This window comes from Cervus elaphus, chromosome 21 (genome assembly GCF_910594005.1).
Source record: "Cervus elaphus chromosome 21, mCerEla1.1, whole genome shotgun sequence".
NCBI lineage: Eukaryota > Metazoa > Chordata > Mammalia > Artiodactyla > Cervidae > Cervus > Cervus elaphus.
This window is the reverse complement of record NC_057835.1, coordinates 15,720,513-15,735,798: the sequence shown is the minus strand read 5'-3', so window position 1 is coordinate 15,735,798 and position 15,286 is coordinate 15,720,513. Positions and strand designations below refer to the sequence as shown.

Sequence of the window (15,286 nt, the reverse complement as noted above, 5' to 3'; positions counted from 1 at the left end):
TTTTAGATGTTGCTTGAAAGTCTCCTTTCCAACCTTAAGTCCTTCTCTCCTTCTCCGAGGATTGTCCCAGTAAATACTCGGTTCTTGACACAAAACAGGGCCCCTTCTTCAGTCTACTCTTTGTCTAGGATGCCCCATATTTTTACATGAAACTCTGCCTCCTCTACTTCAAGATTCAGTGCAAATATGAAACCTTCCCCAGGCCCCCCAGGGAGAGTGTACGCTTCTGTCCACCGTTTCCTGTCTCTGTGGCCCTGCTGGGTTCTGTGACTCTCCTGGCGTGGGTTCTGTGTCTCTAACTCATTCTCTCTGCCTCTCATGGGAACAGAATGCATGATGTTATAGTCTTCCTGTGTCCAATCTACCTTTGCCCTCCTGCTCAATTACACTGTGTCATGTTTCAGACCAGCAGCAATTTATTATTCTTTCTGAATCGTCAATCCTGAGTATATCTCCTAGAACACAATTTTTGCTGGAAAGAAAAAGGAGGAGGAGAGGAAGGGGGTAAAGAAGAGAATAAATACAGGAAAGCAGTGTCTGTAGAAGTGAGTGAAATTGAGTCAGCAATGACTATGGAAATGCTTTTTAATGGCTACAGCACCTGTGCTGAATGGTCAACACCACTCAGCCAGGGAAATTGACCCTAGAAATGATGATGCCCCAAGAGGCCACTGAAGTGGGTTGAATTGGCGGAGAAGATTTGTCATCTAAAGTCAAATTTCCTGGTTTCCTTCTTAATAGCTGTACAGCTTTGGGAAAATTGAGTATCTCCTGAGTACTTCCACTTCCTCATCTGGCATCTGGGATAATATTATATTTACCTTGATTTTTAAATTTTAAAATATCACCTTAAAGATAGATAAATGTGAGAAATATTTGTTTAGATCAGAGCCCAGTACACTGAAAATAATCAAAGCTAGACCACGTAAAAACTATAAGCAATGCTAAGATAATCAGACTGAGTCATAACTCAGAAGTCTTTTCACAATTGAGAAAACAGGCCCAGGAAGTGGGAGGAGAATAAGCCCTTCTTAATCAAAATCCAGAAGCAGTGGATTTTGGTGACTTCCCAGAAGTCACCAGAGCTAAAGGGGCAGTGAGGACAGATAGGAAAGGACTATGGAGAAGAGGACAGGGTTAGTAATTAATAATTGTTACAAAGCAGAAAGTATGTGCCAAGAGCTAGTTCATCTGTTCTTCCTAGCATCCACCAGAGGTGACATTATTCCAGCTTTGCAGATGTGGAAATCGAGGAAGTGGCCACTTAGTAGAGACAGAGAGGAGAACAGACTCACTAGTGCTGCCTTAAAGCCCTTATTAGACAGATTAGCCTGTGAAAACACAAACCCCATACCTGCTGTAGAGTGCCAAACACTGGTGGGGAAAAAAATGACCAACAATGCAGTGAGTAATGAGGATACAGCCTCCGAGTTAAGAGAAACATTATTCTAAGTCATTGTTGTAATAATTAAAAGGGAGAGTGGATTGTAAAATACAAGTTGTTTCAAAAAAAGAACATAAATTGATAGTTGGGCTAGTTGCATAGTCCTGGTTTATATGTTAAAATGTACTAGCTTTGAATAGCTTCTTTGAAATGCTCAAGGGAGACAACAAAGTATAAACTGCTTTGAGAAGATTTTCTTTTCTATTTTTTTCTTTTGTGTCTCTCAAAACTTTTAAAAAGTACCTTAAGGAAAACTCACCAGTTTGGCTTAGAAACCATTTTTTTAAAGCTCGTTAGGCATATACTTTCTGAATATTATTCAGAATTATTCTTGCCTCCATCATTTACAAGCCCTTAAAGCATCAGGGTTATCACTCTCCTTCTAAAAGATAGTTACTGGTTTCTCAATCCTCTTAGGAAAGTGTCCTCAAACCTATGCATGTGGAGAATTGCCAGAATACAGCTTTAAGGGGATTTGTAAGTTATACCAGAATAATGTGTATCCAGGTTCCTGAAACGCAGGCATCTAATGCCTGATGCTCTGAGGTGAAGCTAATGTAATAACAATAATAGAAATAAAGTGTACCATCAATGCAATGCGCCTGAATCATCCCCAAATCATCTCCCAGTCCCTGGGCTCCATGGAAAAATTATCTTTCACAAAACCAGTCCTGGTGCCAAAAAGTTGGGGACCGCTGATGTATATGGAGTTATCTTTGTGACTGAGATCAAATTATGCTTACTCCATTACTGAATTCCCAAGAGTGTATGTGCAAAGTCATTTCAGCAGTTCTGGGTCCTAACCTCCAGTAATACTTTAAAAGTATAAGTTTTTTTAAAAGTTTTTGTTTTTTCTGGAGACTTCAGTTAATGACAGTTTCACATATATCGCTCTATTTCCTGATGGCTCAGACAGTAAAGAATCTGCCTGCACTTCAGGAGACCCAGGTTCGATCCCTGGGTTAGGAAGATCCCCTGGAGAAGGGAATGGCTACCCACTCCAGTATTCTTGCCTGGAGAATTCCATGGACAGAAGAGTCTGGCAGACTACAGTCCACAGGGTCACAAAAAGCTGGACATGACTGAGCGACTAACTCTCTCTCTCACACACACACAAGATGTCAAGAGCTAAGGCTACCTAGGAAAAATTCAGCAACTGTCTCCAAGTAAGGAAGTTACAAGGGATACTGAAATTTGAACCATTTGAATGGTTTCACAGGTAATGCATCTTCAGATTCTTGTGAGGTCTTGATTGACATGCATTGTGGCAGAGTATCCATATCATACCCTCAGTGGTACTGCCAACTCTAGACACAATGGCTCAAAATAAATAAGGAAAACCTTGTTGCACCTAATGTCTTAGTGCTCACTCCTAGGGCCACTGGTGCTGAGGTTATGGTCTTGAGGGCTAGAATTGGTAGCAAGTTTTTTTTCTGGAAAGATGAAGATGAGGAGCTTAGAGAAAGCAGACAGCAAATAAAGGGAACCAAACTCAATTGTGTGCAAGGAGGCTGTGGGTTATAATGTTTCGAGAAATCTTTGACTGTAGAATATATGGTGTGCACCTGGGTTTAATGGGCTAAACAGCTCAAATCCAGAATGGTGTCTATTTTTTCTCCATTTTTGATTTCTTCTTTATGTCTTTGAGTCAGTCAAAAACAGCCAAAGTAATCTCTACATTTTTTTTTCAAATACCCTTTTTTCTGTTTCGTCACTATGATAACGTTCCTATAATATGTAATTATGATAAAGAAATTTCTAGCTAGAAGCTATTGACACAAGCATTGAGTTTTTCAACCTGTGGGACCACATACCTTAGAGGGCCACATTGGACCAATAAATACAAGAAGAAAAATATAGCACATATCAGAGTGTGGAATCCAGATATTTGGGAACTAGCCAAATTGTGATAAATATTGTAGCCTATTTTAATCAGTAGTATAAAAAAAAAGAGTTGTTTGAGGAGATGTAATAAACTTGCATAAGCTACAAAATATGTAAATATATATATAATTATGAAATAACAGTTGAATATTTATCCTATTGATATATGTTAAAACATCTATTTGCAAATAGAAGCTTTCTACAATGAGTTAGTAGGATTTATATGAAAAACAATGGTATTTATAATGAAGGTGAAAGTGAAAGAAGCTCAGTCGTGTCCGACTCTTTTCAACCCCATGGACTATACAGTCCATGGAATTCTCCAGGCCAGAATACTTTCCCTTCTCCAGGGGATCTTCCCAACCCACAGGTAGAACCCAGGTCTCCTGCATTGCAGGTGGATTCTTTACCAGCTAAGCCACAAGGGAAGCCTTGGGGTTCAAATACTAGGTCTGCCACCTAGAAGGTGTTGGGTTTGGTGTCAGGTAAGCCATCATAACCTCTTAGCCGGTTGATTCCCTTTTAGAAGGGTAAAGATTTAAACTGAATATGCACAAACATAATGTGTTTAGAATAATCCTGAAACCCAGTGGGCATTCAATTGAAATTAGCCTTTTTACATTCAAATTCTCTCTACTTGGATTTTCATGGATGTTAAACAGGTATCAATAACAAGTCAATAAAAACAAAATATACTCACTGGTTGGTTTCAGTTGACTGTGATCCTGAAGTTCTAAGACACCATGAAGGTTAAATGTTGTAATCTACAGTTAACATGCAAGGAAGTTGTCTATTGATGAAGAGAAAGCCACTGCTTATATAAATGGTGCAGCAGGGAGAATTTATTAATAAAGAGGTTTTCTATCATCTCTGTGCAGTTCTAGAGTTTGAGGAACTAAAACAGAGAACAAATTGAATTTATATTGATTTCCCTCCAAATTCACTCAGATCAAAGAGAAAAACAATGATTTTCTTGAGCAACTCTTATAGCTGGACAACACAGTCTTCAGACTCAAGAGGCTTAAACTCTCATGAGAGAGACTAATACATAACACCTAAGACGCACAGCTATTGAGAAAGCATATGTAGAAGTAGAGGAAATCAGCTCAAGGGGTCATGTGTTCTGACCCTGGCCGCACAGAAAGTTTCAATTTATGAAGGAATATCAACAAATAAGACTCTTGAAAGTCTCACAAGCCATCAGCCGCTGCCTCCTGAATACACTGTCCCCGGGTTTCACTGGTGTCATCTTCCGTGCCTACTAAGAGGCACTCTGATTGGAAAGGAAGAAGACCGACATCACGTGCGTCTTCCTGTCCCCCTAGATGTGGCCTTGTCACCAGCAGAGCGACAGGGACCGCACTGCCTCTCCAGCCCTTCACAGTGCCTGCTTCTGGTGGGCTCTACCTGCCTGTACTCGTTAGGCTCCTGAGCTATCAAAGATGAGAAAGGCCTATATGCAGTCCAACTGTGTACAAGTCAGCACTTCCCAACCAGCTCCAGGGTGCCTGTGTAAATATTTACATTTATATACGAACAGATAGACTTTGGGGCTCCCCTGGTGTCTCAGTGTTAAAGAATCTGCCTGCCGATGCTGCAGAGGTCGGTTTGATCCCTGGGTCGGGAAGATCCCCTGGAGGAGATGGCAACCCACTCCAGTATTCTTGCCTGGAGAATCCCATGGATAGAGGAGCCTGGCAGGCTACGGTCCTGTCACAAAGTTGGACACAACTTAACAACTAAACAACATACATATTTATATAAGGGATATGTAGCTCAAGTTAAATAAAAATAACATAAATTCTATAAATTTATAAATTTATATTTATATAAATTTATAAAGTTACTTTCACTAAATATTTCCAATGACTGTACTGAATTCTTCACTATAGCTAACCTATGACAATTGACAAATGAAAACTACCAACTAATGTTCATTTATATTAATAAATAGAAAAAAAAACTTGGTTGGAACTTCTCTCATTTAAAGATATTGAGTGCTTTCTTTTATGAACTGGATCGTAGTTTTCAAATATTGGGAGAATATTACTTTTTGTGCAACTCGGATGAAATGCCTATAGATGTGACATTTTAACTTTAGTCTGTATTACATTTTCTATCACTTTCATAAGTCAATACAATCAACAAAAGAGTCAGCTAAAAAGAACCCAATAAACCAAACTTTGATTAGTGGTATTTGCCCATTTTCATTGTGTAAATACTCACATCTGGCAGATATTAAGCTATAAAATGATCCCACTGAATGGGAAAAGATGTCAGCAGCACAGCTATTTTATAATATTTCCACCATGGAGGTGCAATAGCTAATAATATCATTATCCTAAAGAGAATAGATCATAGTCAAATGAAGTCAAACATTAGAAAATAATGATTTTGGGTACTTTATTTTAACATAGCATGTTAAATGTGCAGTCTATAGAGTTTGTCAGTGGCGCTGTGTCCCTTTCTAACTTTTTAGTGGAGTATAGTTGCTCTACAATGTTGTGTTGGCTTCTGCTATACAGCAAGCTGAATCAGCCATCCATACACGTATATCTCCTGTTTCTGGATTTTCTTCTCATTTAGGTCACCACAGAGCATTGAGTAGAGTTCCCTGAGCTATGCAGTAGGTGGTTCTCATTAGTTATCTATTTTACAACTATCAAAAATGATGCTGTTTAAGACAAGTTCCCAGAATTTCTGAAAATAAAACCATCATCTCTCAAATTCCACATGGGCTCCAACACACAACTGCATACATAAACCCTAGGATTCAAACTGCTCATTATACAGATGAGAAACTGAGGCCCTAGGAAGAGATAAAAGTGGTCCAAATTTCAGTAATTTCACTATTTTAGGTTTAGTGAGTAGAGCTATGGATTTGATCCTCATTACTATTTACTCTGTCTTCCTAAGTAGTTTGATTCTCTAAACCTCAGCTACCTTTTTGTATTTTATAGAAATAATAGTTTCAAAATGTTAATAATTCCAAAATAATAAAGTTATAGGGAATAAAGTATATTCCAAGTCACATATTTAGCTAATATTTAGAAAGTGCTTCATTATTAATAGTTATCATTTGTTGTTGTTTAGTCACTAAGTCATGTCCAATTCTTTGCGATTTCATGGACTATAGCCCATCAGCTCCTCTGTCTATGGGATTCTCCAGGCAAGAATACTGGAGTGAGTTGCCATTTCCTTCTCCAGTAATAATAATTAGTAGTAGAAGGTTACTACATGCAATGAAGACAACTTGAATCCTAGTTCCACACGACAACCTTTCAGATACCTGTAGACAGTTCTCACATTCCACTAAATAAAAATCACTCAACTGCACAACCCAAGTTCTTTCAAAATCTCAATATTCAACTTGTGTTAGGCTTAGCACTTGGTGCTAGTAATACAACTTCTAACTAGAGTGGTTTTCCTCTTTGACCATCTACAATTAAAAGTATCTTGAACGAAGGTTTGTTTGGTTTTGTTTTTGGTCCACATCTAGAATTATTAATAGGTTCAGATCTGAGCAGCATTTCAAGAATAACGTTAACAAACAGAGTGTGTCACAAGGAGGTTTTCATGATAAGGGTTCTAGAAACCCTCGTACTTCCAGAGAGAGTTAAAGGAAGGGGGCCTATTTGTCCTAGAGGAGACAAGATTTGAAAATAATTCGATGCAAAATCACATAAAACAGAGCTTATTTGACTATTTGACCCTTGCTGTAATCCCAACTTGCCATTTGTGTTCTCATTGGGCTTTTGTGAAAGTATAATGAAATGTTGAATGAGAGAATGCACAAGTGAATAGATGTATGAGCCACGTATAATATACTGCTACTGCTGCTAAGTCACTTCAGTCGTGTCCGACTCTGTGTGACCCCATAGACGGCAGCCCACCAGGCTCCCCTGTCCCTGGGATTCTCCAGGCAAGAACACTGGAGTGGGTTGCCATTTCCTTCTCCAATGCATGAAAGTGAAAAGAGAAAGTGAAGTCGCTCAGTCGTGTCCGACTCTTAGCAACCCCATGGACTGCAGCCTACCAGGCTCCTCCGTCCATGAGATTTTCCACTGTTTAAATGCAATTGGACTGTTTACTACAGGCTCTTGACCCTGAATTTCCTCATTGGTGATAATGGGATGACAGCAACCTCGTCAACAGGTTGTTATAAAAATTATGTAACAGAAACACTCAGCACATGACATACACTTGATAAGTGGTTGTTATCCTTATTCTTGTTCTCCAGCTTTCTAACTTTCTAACTAGCTGATCAATCACTTGAGTCCCTATAAGAACTGAGGGGAAACAGGGAAAGAACTGGACAGTATGTTCCAGGGATCTGTGTGCAGCAGAGTAACACATATCAGAAACGTGGGCTTTATAAAAAGTTTTTGGAAGGAATAAGGGGGATTCATAGAAAAGTATTGTTGGTGAAAGTAACATAAGCTTAAACAGCCTAATATAATTCCTACATCTTTAGACCTATAATGAATTTCAATCAGACTCAAAATATTATGGGAAAGACTTATAAAAACCTAGTGAGAAAGTATACACCAATGTCCATACGTGGGTCTGAGATATTTGGGAAGAGTAACAAGGGAATTGTATGTAAAACCTTGAAAAATTACCTCCTAATATCTATCCTCTGACAATGTGTTCACCTAAAAGACTCTTTTTGATCCTAATAGGTAGATGAAGGTATGTGCTAATTCTGGCCTAAGTGATTAAGGCAGAATTATTTCCTAGAATTTCTTCCAAGATTCCTTTAAAAGAGTCAACAAGGGTTTTTTTGTTTGTTTGTTTGTTTTCCACCTTTTAAGAAGTCTTTCTTTGGCCTACAACTAGGAATTGAAGCCTGAAGTTTCACCAGCAGCATTCTGGGACTAGGAAGTGACTATATGGAGGAGCCTGGTAGGCTACAGTCCATGGGGTCGCAAAGAGTTGGACACGACTGAGTGACTTCACCTAGGAATGGAAGGCATGAAGTGGATCCAAACAGACAGAGCTGCCACTTAACAGACGGTCACCATCCTACACTGAACTGTGCGACCTCCTTTTCCATGACAGAGAAAGGTACTCTATCCAGTTTCCTACCCCAGTAACAATATCAGACATGTTCAATAGTAAGGGAAAGAACTCAACACTTTCCCTAATGTTTGAGTCCTAGTATATTAAGACAAAGCTAACAAAATCTCTCAACAGGCAGAGGTGCCCCAAGTGATATGAGTTCATTAATAACTAACAATAGGGGATTTGACTTCCAAGCCTGTGAATACTGATCAAGTTTCTTAAGTGTCTGTATTAAAAAATATAACTCTCACTACAAATGTTGAAACTGAAGTCCAAAGAGGAAAAATGACATTTCCAAGTTCGACTGATACTAACACAGTACCCAGGTTTGGGAGCCTCATTTCTGTGTTCTCTTCACCGTGTCATGCTGTCCTTAAAAGACATGAAATATTCAATCACTACAAGTATCTATTTTTGTCTATTTTCCTGAACTATGGAATCACAGTGATTGCATTCACTTGAAAACTATGGCAGAAAATGTAAATTTACTTGAGTCAGTCTATTCTTAAGGCATTCAGAGATTACAAATCATCTCTTTTTCTTAGCGTATCCTGAAAAGAATTCCAACCTTATTTAGCAAATAGGAACTAGAGAGAACATGTAGACAGGCCATGGCAGAAACCCCATTTTTTTTATCTTCAAGTTGAACCCCTCGTCTCCCCACATTCCGAACACTGAGGAATGAGTCTGTACTTGACAAATGGCTGGCTGGTAGAGAGGCCCCCCATCATTACCCAAATCCAGTTAGAAGAGGAATGCACCCTCGAGAAAGGGGCCTGGTGAAAAGAGCTTAGAGACAGTCTGGGCTGAAGCAGGGTCCTTCTGATTCCATTTATCAGTGGTGTGGTGGTGTCTTTTGAAGTGGCTTCCTTCAGTCTTGGCAGGAGCTCAGAGAGCCACCAGCGTAGGAGGAAATGCCACCCACAGCCTCCATGAGGCTCCTCAAGGAGGGGGCACAGCCGGAGCCAGGCCTTGCTGAGACCAGGCTGTGCCAAGGAAGAAGAGGAGAGAAACATGCTGACTCATGCCTTTGGCCACTTCCAAATTATTAGGAATTTCCTGAACCAGGGATTGCACATACACTTATTTTTTCTGGGATAAGAGAAATCATGAGGCCTTTTTCTAAATATGAGGGGAAAATGAACTCATAACCATGAAAGTTTTAGGGATATCATATACACACATATTTTTCATTAGCCCCTACAGATCCATGTTCCAGCCTTCTCTCCTCTAGTGTGTAACCTAGGAGGCTGACATCATATATACTGTATCAGTGGGCTGTGTTGCTATCAAGCTACCAGTTGACTATGGCCAGTTGGAGACACCAGTAAAGAGATCAGAAGGGCTGGAAAGAAGTTTGGTCAAACTACTTAATACTGCAGTCCTCTTTCATTTAGATCCCATAGGTTGGTTGAGCCCCTTTACCAGTAGTCAGGCCCTATCAAGCAATATTCATGGAGCAAATGATCAAGGTCCATCTTCTCTATTATCTGTTGAAGTCTTAGTAAGACTGTCAATTGAGGGGCATACGATAGCCACATGATCTAAACTAGGCCAATGAATTTTTTTTTTTCTCTTGGGGAGCCTGGTGATAGAGATGGAAAAAGAGTTGGAACTGATTGATGCCTGTGTTTGAGCCTCCTCACCACCACCAAAAAAAGTCCATTGGTTCCTTAGATTCCAAGAGCTACACACTGGTTTTCTATTCTTTTTATTTTTTATTTTTTTTTAAGTCCTGGTTATTCAGTGTTTCCTTAAGTTTTTTGATCCATGCACATTCAATCAAAAAGAAAGCTATCACTGAAGAAATTAAAGCTCAGAGCATTGTAGCAACATGTCCAAAGTCACACAGCTAGTAATTAGAAATCATGGGATTCAAATTAGGTTTGTTTCCAATATAAAACACTGCTTGCAGGAAGGCAGGATTTAGGAGTTCAAGACCTACGTACACAAAGACATGGAAAAATGAATCTTGCTATTAAAAACTGAGTAAGCTCATGGAAAATGTCTGCCCAGTGCCCACATACAGGAAGTAAACAAAAAGCAATTTAGAAAGTTTCCATGACCAATAGAATTATATTTGATACAGTGTATGCCCTCCTGAAGAAAAACTAATTATCAGTGTATGAGTCTTTGGTCATTTTCAGAGCACATTTCTTTCTCACGTAGGGTTTTTTCTTATATTTTTCACTGCTTACTCTCTTCTGAGAGTAACTGGATAAGGAAGCATGTATTTATACATTACTGACAGTGGGGTTTTGTAGTATATGGTATCTGATATAGATTGAATGTGTGTCCCCCAAAATTTATGTGATGGAATTAGGAGGTGGGGCCTTTGGCTCTGCCCTCATAAATGCGATTAGGATCTTACACAAAATGACCCAGAGAACAACTTTGCCCCTTTCACCATGTGAGTACACAAATGAGAAGGCACTATCTATGAACAAGAAGATGGACCTTCACAAGACAACAAACCTGCCACCACATTGATCTTGGACTTCCCAACCTTCAGAATGTCAAGAAATAAATTTTTGTTGCCCGTTAAGCTATCCAGTTGATAGTGTCTTATTATAGCAGCTGAACAGACTAAGGCAATATCTCTTTTAATTCTTAGTTATCCTGTGCAGAAGTCATTTTTGTCCTACCTTTCAGGAAATGAAGGCACCATTGCCCAAGGTCATATTATTGTAAAAGAGAGAGCAGAACCTTAGAGTATGGACCATGTTTTAAAGAGCACTTCTCAGCAAGGATGCTATCTCACAGGCATCCCTGAGACAACCACAAAAATACTACCCTGATTGAGAACCTCAAAATTATACAGGCCTATGAACATATATTTCTACCCCATTTTTCTTCTTAAAGCTCTACTTCATTCTTTTTTTCTTTTCCTACATGCAACAACATCTTTGTTGCTGTTTTTAAGATATGATAGGTGGGTATATCTAGCAGAAGATTGGATGTAACATCCTAAATAAGGAAAGTGTTAGTTGCTGAGTTGTATTCAACTCTTTGTGACCCCACCAGGCTCCTCTATCCATGGAATTCTCCTGGCAAGAGTACTGGAGTGGGTTGCCATGCCCTTCAGGGGATCTTCCTGACCCAGGGACTGAACCCTGGTCTCCAGAATTACAGGTAGATTCTTTACTGTTTGAGCCAGCAGGGAAGCCCCATCTGTGAGCAGCCTCACATAATGTAAAAGCCCAGTCATTAAATATTTGAGTATACAATATGTTCCTGACAGTGTCCTAGTCATTGTGAATAAACTGATACATTCTGGCTTTTATTTTTTTAAAAAAATCACATATAAGCAAGTGAAAAAAACTTTTTAAAAAATGTACTCAAATATGCTATATACAATATCTGCAAGATAACTTTGACTTTAAAAATTAACTGATGGATTTTCAACAAGTGGTGCTGGGACAACTGGATGTCCTCATGCAAAGACTAAAGCGGAACCTCACCCTCACACCATATATAGTAATTAACTTAATGGAAAACAGACCTAACTCAAAAAAGCTGAAAATATAAAACTTATAGAAGAAAACACAGGAGATAATCTTCATGACTTTAGGTGATGGTTACCTACATACAGGCTTCCCAGGTGGCTCAGACTGTAAAGAATCCACCTGCAATGCAGGAGACCTGGGTTTGATCCCTGGGTTGGGAAGGTGCCCTGGAGAAGAGAATGGTAACCCACTCCAGTATTCTTATATGTGTCACCAAAAGCACTAGCAATAAAGAAATATTGATTAACTAGACGTCATCAAAAGTAAAATCTTTTGTGCTTCAAATAACTCATCAATAAAGTGAAAAGATAACCCACCAAATGGAAGAAAATACTTGCAAATCATATGCCTGATGAAAGACTTGTCTTCAGAAGATATAAAGAGATCTCACATTTTAGGTTATTTTTTTGATTTGTGATTTCTTCCTTCTCTGAGAGCAATTTTTTAAATGGGTAGAGAATTTGAATAGACATTCCTTCAAAGAAGACATGCATATGACCAGTAAACACACATGAAAAGGTGGTCAATATTAACCACTAGAAATATGTAAATCCTAACCATAATGAAATACCCACTTCTTTCCCACCAGCATGGCTATTTAAAAAAACAAAAAACAGACAAGTGTTGGCTAAGATTTGGAGAAACTGGAACCTTGGTACTTTGCTGGTAGAACTGTAAAATGGTGCAGCCACTGAGGAGAACAGTTTGGCAGTTCCACTCTTAGGCATACACTCCAAAATGAAAACATATGCCTACAGAAAAAGAATATTCATAGCAGCAGTATTCACATTAAGAGTTTGGGATTGACATGCACGCGCTACTCTACTTAAAACGGATAAGCAATGAACACTGGGGTACACGTGTCTCTTTCAGATCTGGTTTGTATGCCCAGGAGTGGGCAATAAGGAACTGCTATATAGCACTCAACATTAAGTAAACAACCTAAATGGGAAAGGAAGTTGAAAAAGAATGGATATATGTATAACTGAATCACTTTGCTGTATGCCTGAAACTAACACAACATTGTTAATCAATTATACTCTACTTGAAAATGTAAAGTGAAAAAAAAAAAAAAACAGGTAGCCAGCATAACCATCAACAGATGAATCTATGAACAAATTAGGGTACTTCCCTACAACAGAATATTATTAAACCATAAAAAAACAAATTACTGGTACAGGTTACAATGTGGATGAAGCTTGAACACATGCTAAGTGAAAGAAATTCTTCGCAAAAGACCACATACATATGATGCCATTTATATGCCATGCCCAGAATTCCACAGAAACAGACAGTGGATTAATGGTTACTAGAGGCTGGGGGGAAAAGGAAATAGGGAGTGATTACTAATGGGTGTGGGCTTTCTTTCAGGAGTGATGAAGTTTAATTAAGTAGAGTTGATGATTGCAATCAAATATATCATATATATATACACACACACACATATATATATATATGAACATACCAAATATATCTGAATATACCAAAAAGCTCTAAAATATACACTTTAAATGGGTAAATTTTATGGAAGGTAAAATATACCTCAGTGAAGTTGTTATTTAAAACAAAAACTGGTGGGGCATCCAATTGTTCCCATCATTGCTCCCATCATATTAAATGACAGATGTGTGTGAACATTTTAGTAATAAAAAGGGTTTGCATTATAACTGCATGTGTATGTGTGTGTGTGTGCTTTGAAAACTTGAAGCAAAAAAAGGCCTAGAACACAGAGTATAATGGTTCTGGGGTACTCTGGAGTCAGATCACTTGGGTTCAGATTATAACACCACACTTTCAAACTATAGAACCTCAGACAATGTTACTAACCTCTCCAAGTTCCAGATTCCTTATTAGTAAGTAGGAAAGAATAGTTTTATTTTCTGTGTGTGCACAAGCGTATTCAATTAAGCAATGTTTGCAGTAGCTCAATTTATGTTAACAGTTGTTATTTTCATGGTTATTATTACTTTTTCAATAGGCTCTGGACTTACTCTGAACCACCATGGAGTGGTGACCAAGACAAAGGGCCTTTCTCCCTTTCTGTTGACATTAAATAGATGGCTGTCCCCTGCTGCTCATGTTTCTCTCCCTATTTCAACTTCTCGAACTAGCTCCCCCACTATGCACCCCACAAATCACTGGGGATTGTTTTGCTTTGGGGATGAACCCATGTAGGTGGAGGAGGGCTGGGGGCAGCTAAGCCCCACTTCCATCCCCTCTCTCTCCCCGCCTCCTCCTGTGCCCAGAGATGGGAATCATCAGCAATACCCTGGACGTGCTTTATCCCTCATGTGACCTCTCAAGGGACTTCTGGAAGCATCCTTTTGGTACATCTTTGAACTAAACGTGATGCATTCGATGGTCCAATCAAAACAGTTCTGTCCTACTTTGGAAAGAGCAAAGTCAAAGTGATGAGGAGGGAACTGTAGTTGTGAGAAGGCAGAATCATCCTTGAAGCTCTTGGAAGAAAAGAAACACAGACTGTAGACAAGTGAGTGCCAAATGTGTTCCAGGAATGAACACTCCACCAGCCACCAATGCTTCATGTCCAGGCCCCTGACTCACCATGCCTGCTGCTCCTCACCCCTCCCAACTTTGGATCCAGTGACCACTACTCAGACTGAGGGGCCCAGACAACCCTATCCTCCCTCTGGTTGGGGGCTGTAGAGGAGAGGAAGTCAAGGAGCACACCTCCTATCTCAAGTCTAAACTCCGAAAAGTGCAAATGTTAGTCGTTCAGTTGTGTTCAAGTCTTTGCAACCCCATGGACTATAGCCCGTCAGGCTCCTCTGTCCATGGAATTCTCCAGGCAAGAATAGTCATAAAAGGGAAACTTTTGTTTCTTGAGCACTTGCCCTGAGACAGGCCTAGAATAAGTAAGTTATTGGGGAACCAAACTTAATGAAAGGGGCTGAAGGGACAAATGTCTGTACAAGGGAGCCCTGTAGCTAGACATGGGGTAAAATAGCTGCCTGTGAAAATCAGGGGTGGCTTCACAAAGCAGCAGCGCAGCTGCGAGGAGATTCCCACTGAGCTGTGATGTCCCTTTATGGCCTTCCACATGTTATTGTATAGTATTTTATATGAATAAGCTAATCTATTTTATATGAATGTGAAATGTTGGTCGTTCAGTCATGTCTGACCCTTTGCGATCCCATGGACTGTAGCCCGCCAGGCTCCTCTGTCCATAGGATTCTCCATGCAAGAATACTGGAGTGGATTGCCATTCCATTCTCCAGGGTATCTTCCCAAGTCAGGGATCAAACCTGGGTCTCCCACATTGCAGGCAGATTCTTTACTGTCTGAACCACAAGGGAAGCCCATTTTATGTGAATTAGCTAATCTAAACTAGATAGCTTGAACCCACTTCAGCTCATGTCCAAAATCA

General features: G+C 39.5%; 1 long non-coding RNA gene across 1 annotated transcript in view; it reads left to right on the top strand.

Annotated features, from left to right (window-relative positions):
• The window catches only part of LOC122679034, a 291,578-nt gene that overhangs the window by 228,977 nt on the left and 47,315 nt on the right, over positions 1-15,286 (top strand). The window contains exon 4 of the long non-coding RNA XR_006336315.1: positions 8,168-8,395. This is a non-coding gene — a long non-coding RNA (uncharacterized LOC122679034). The remainder of the gene's footprint in view (positions 1-8,167; positions 8,396-15,286) is intronic.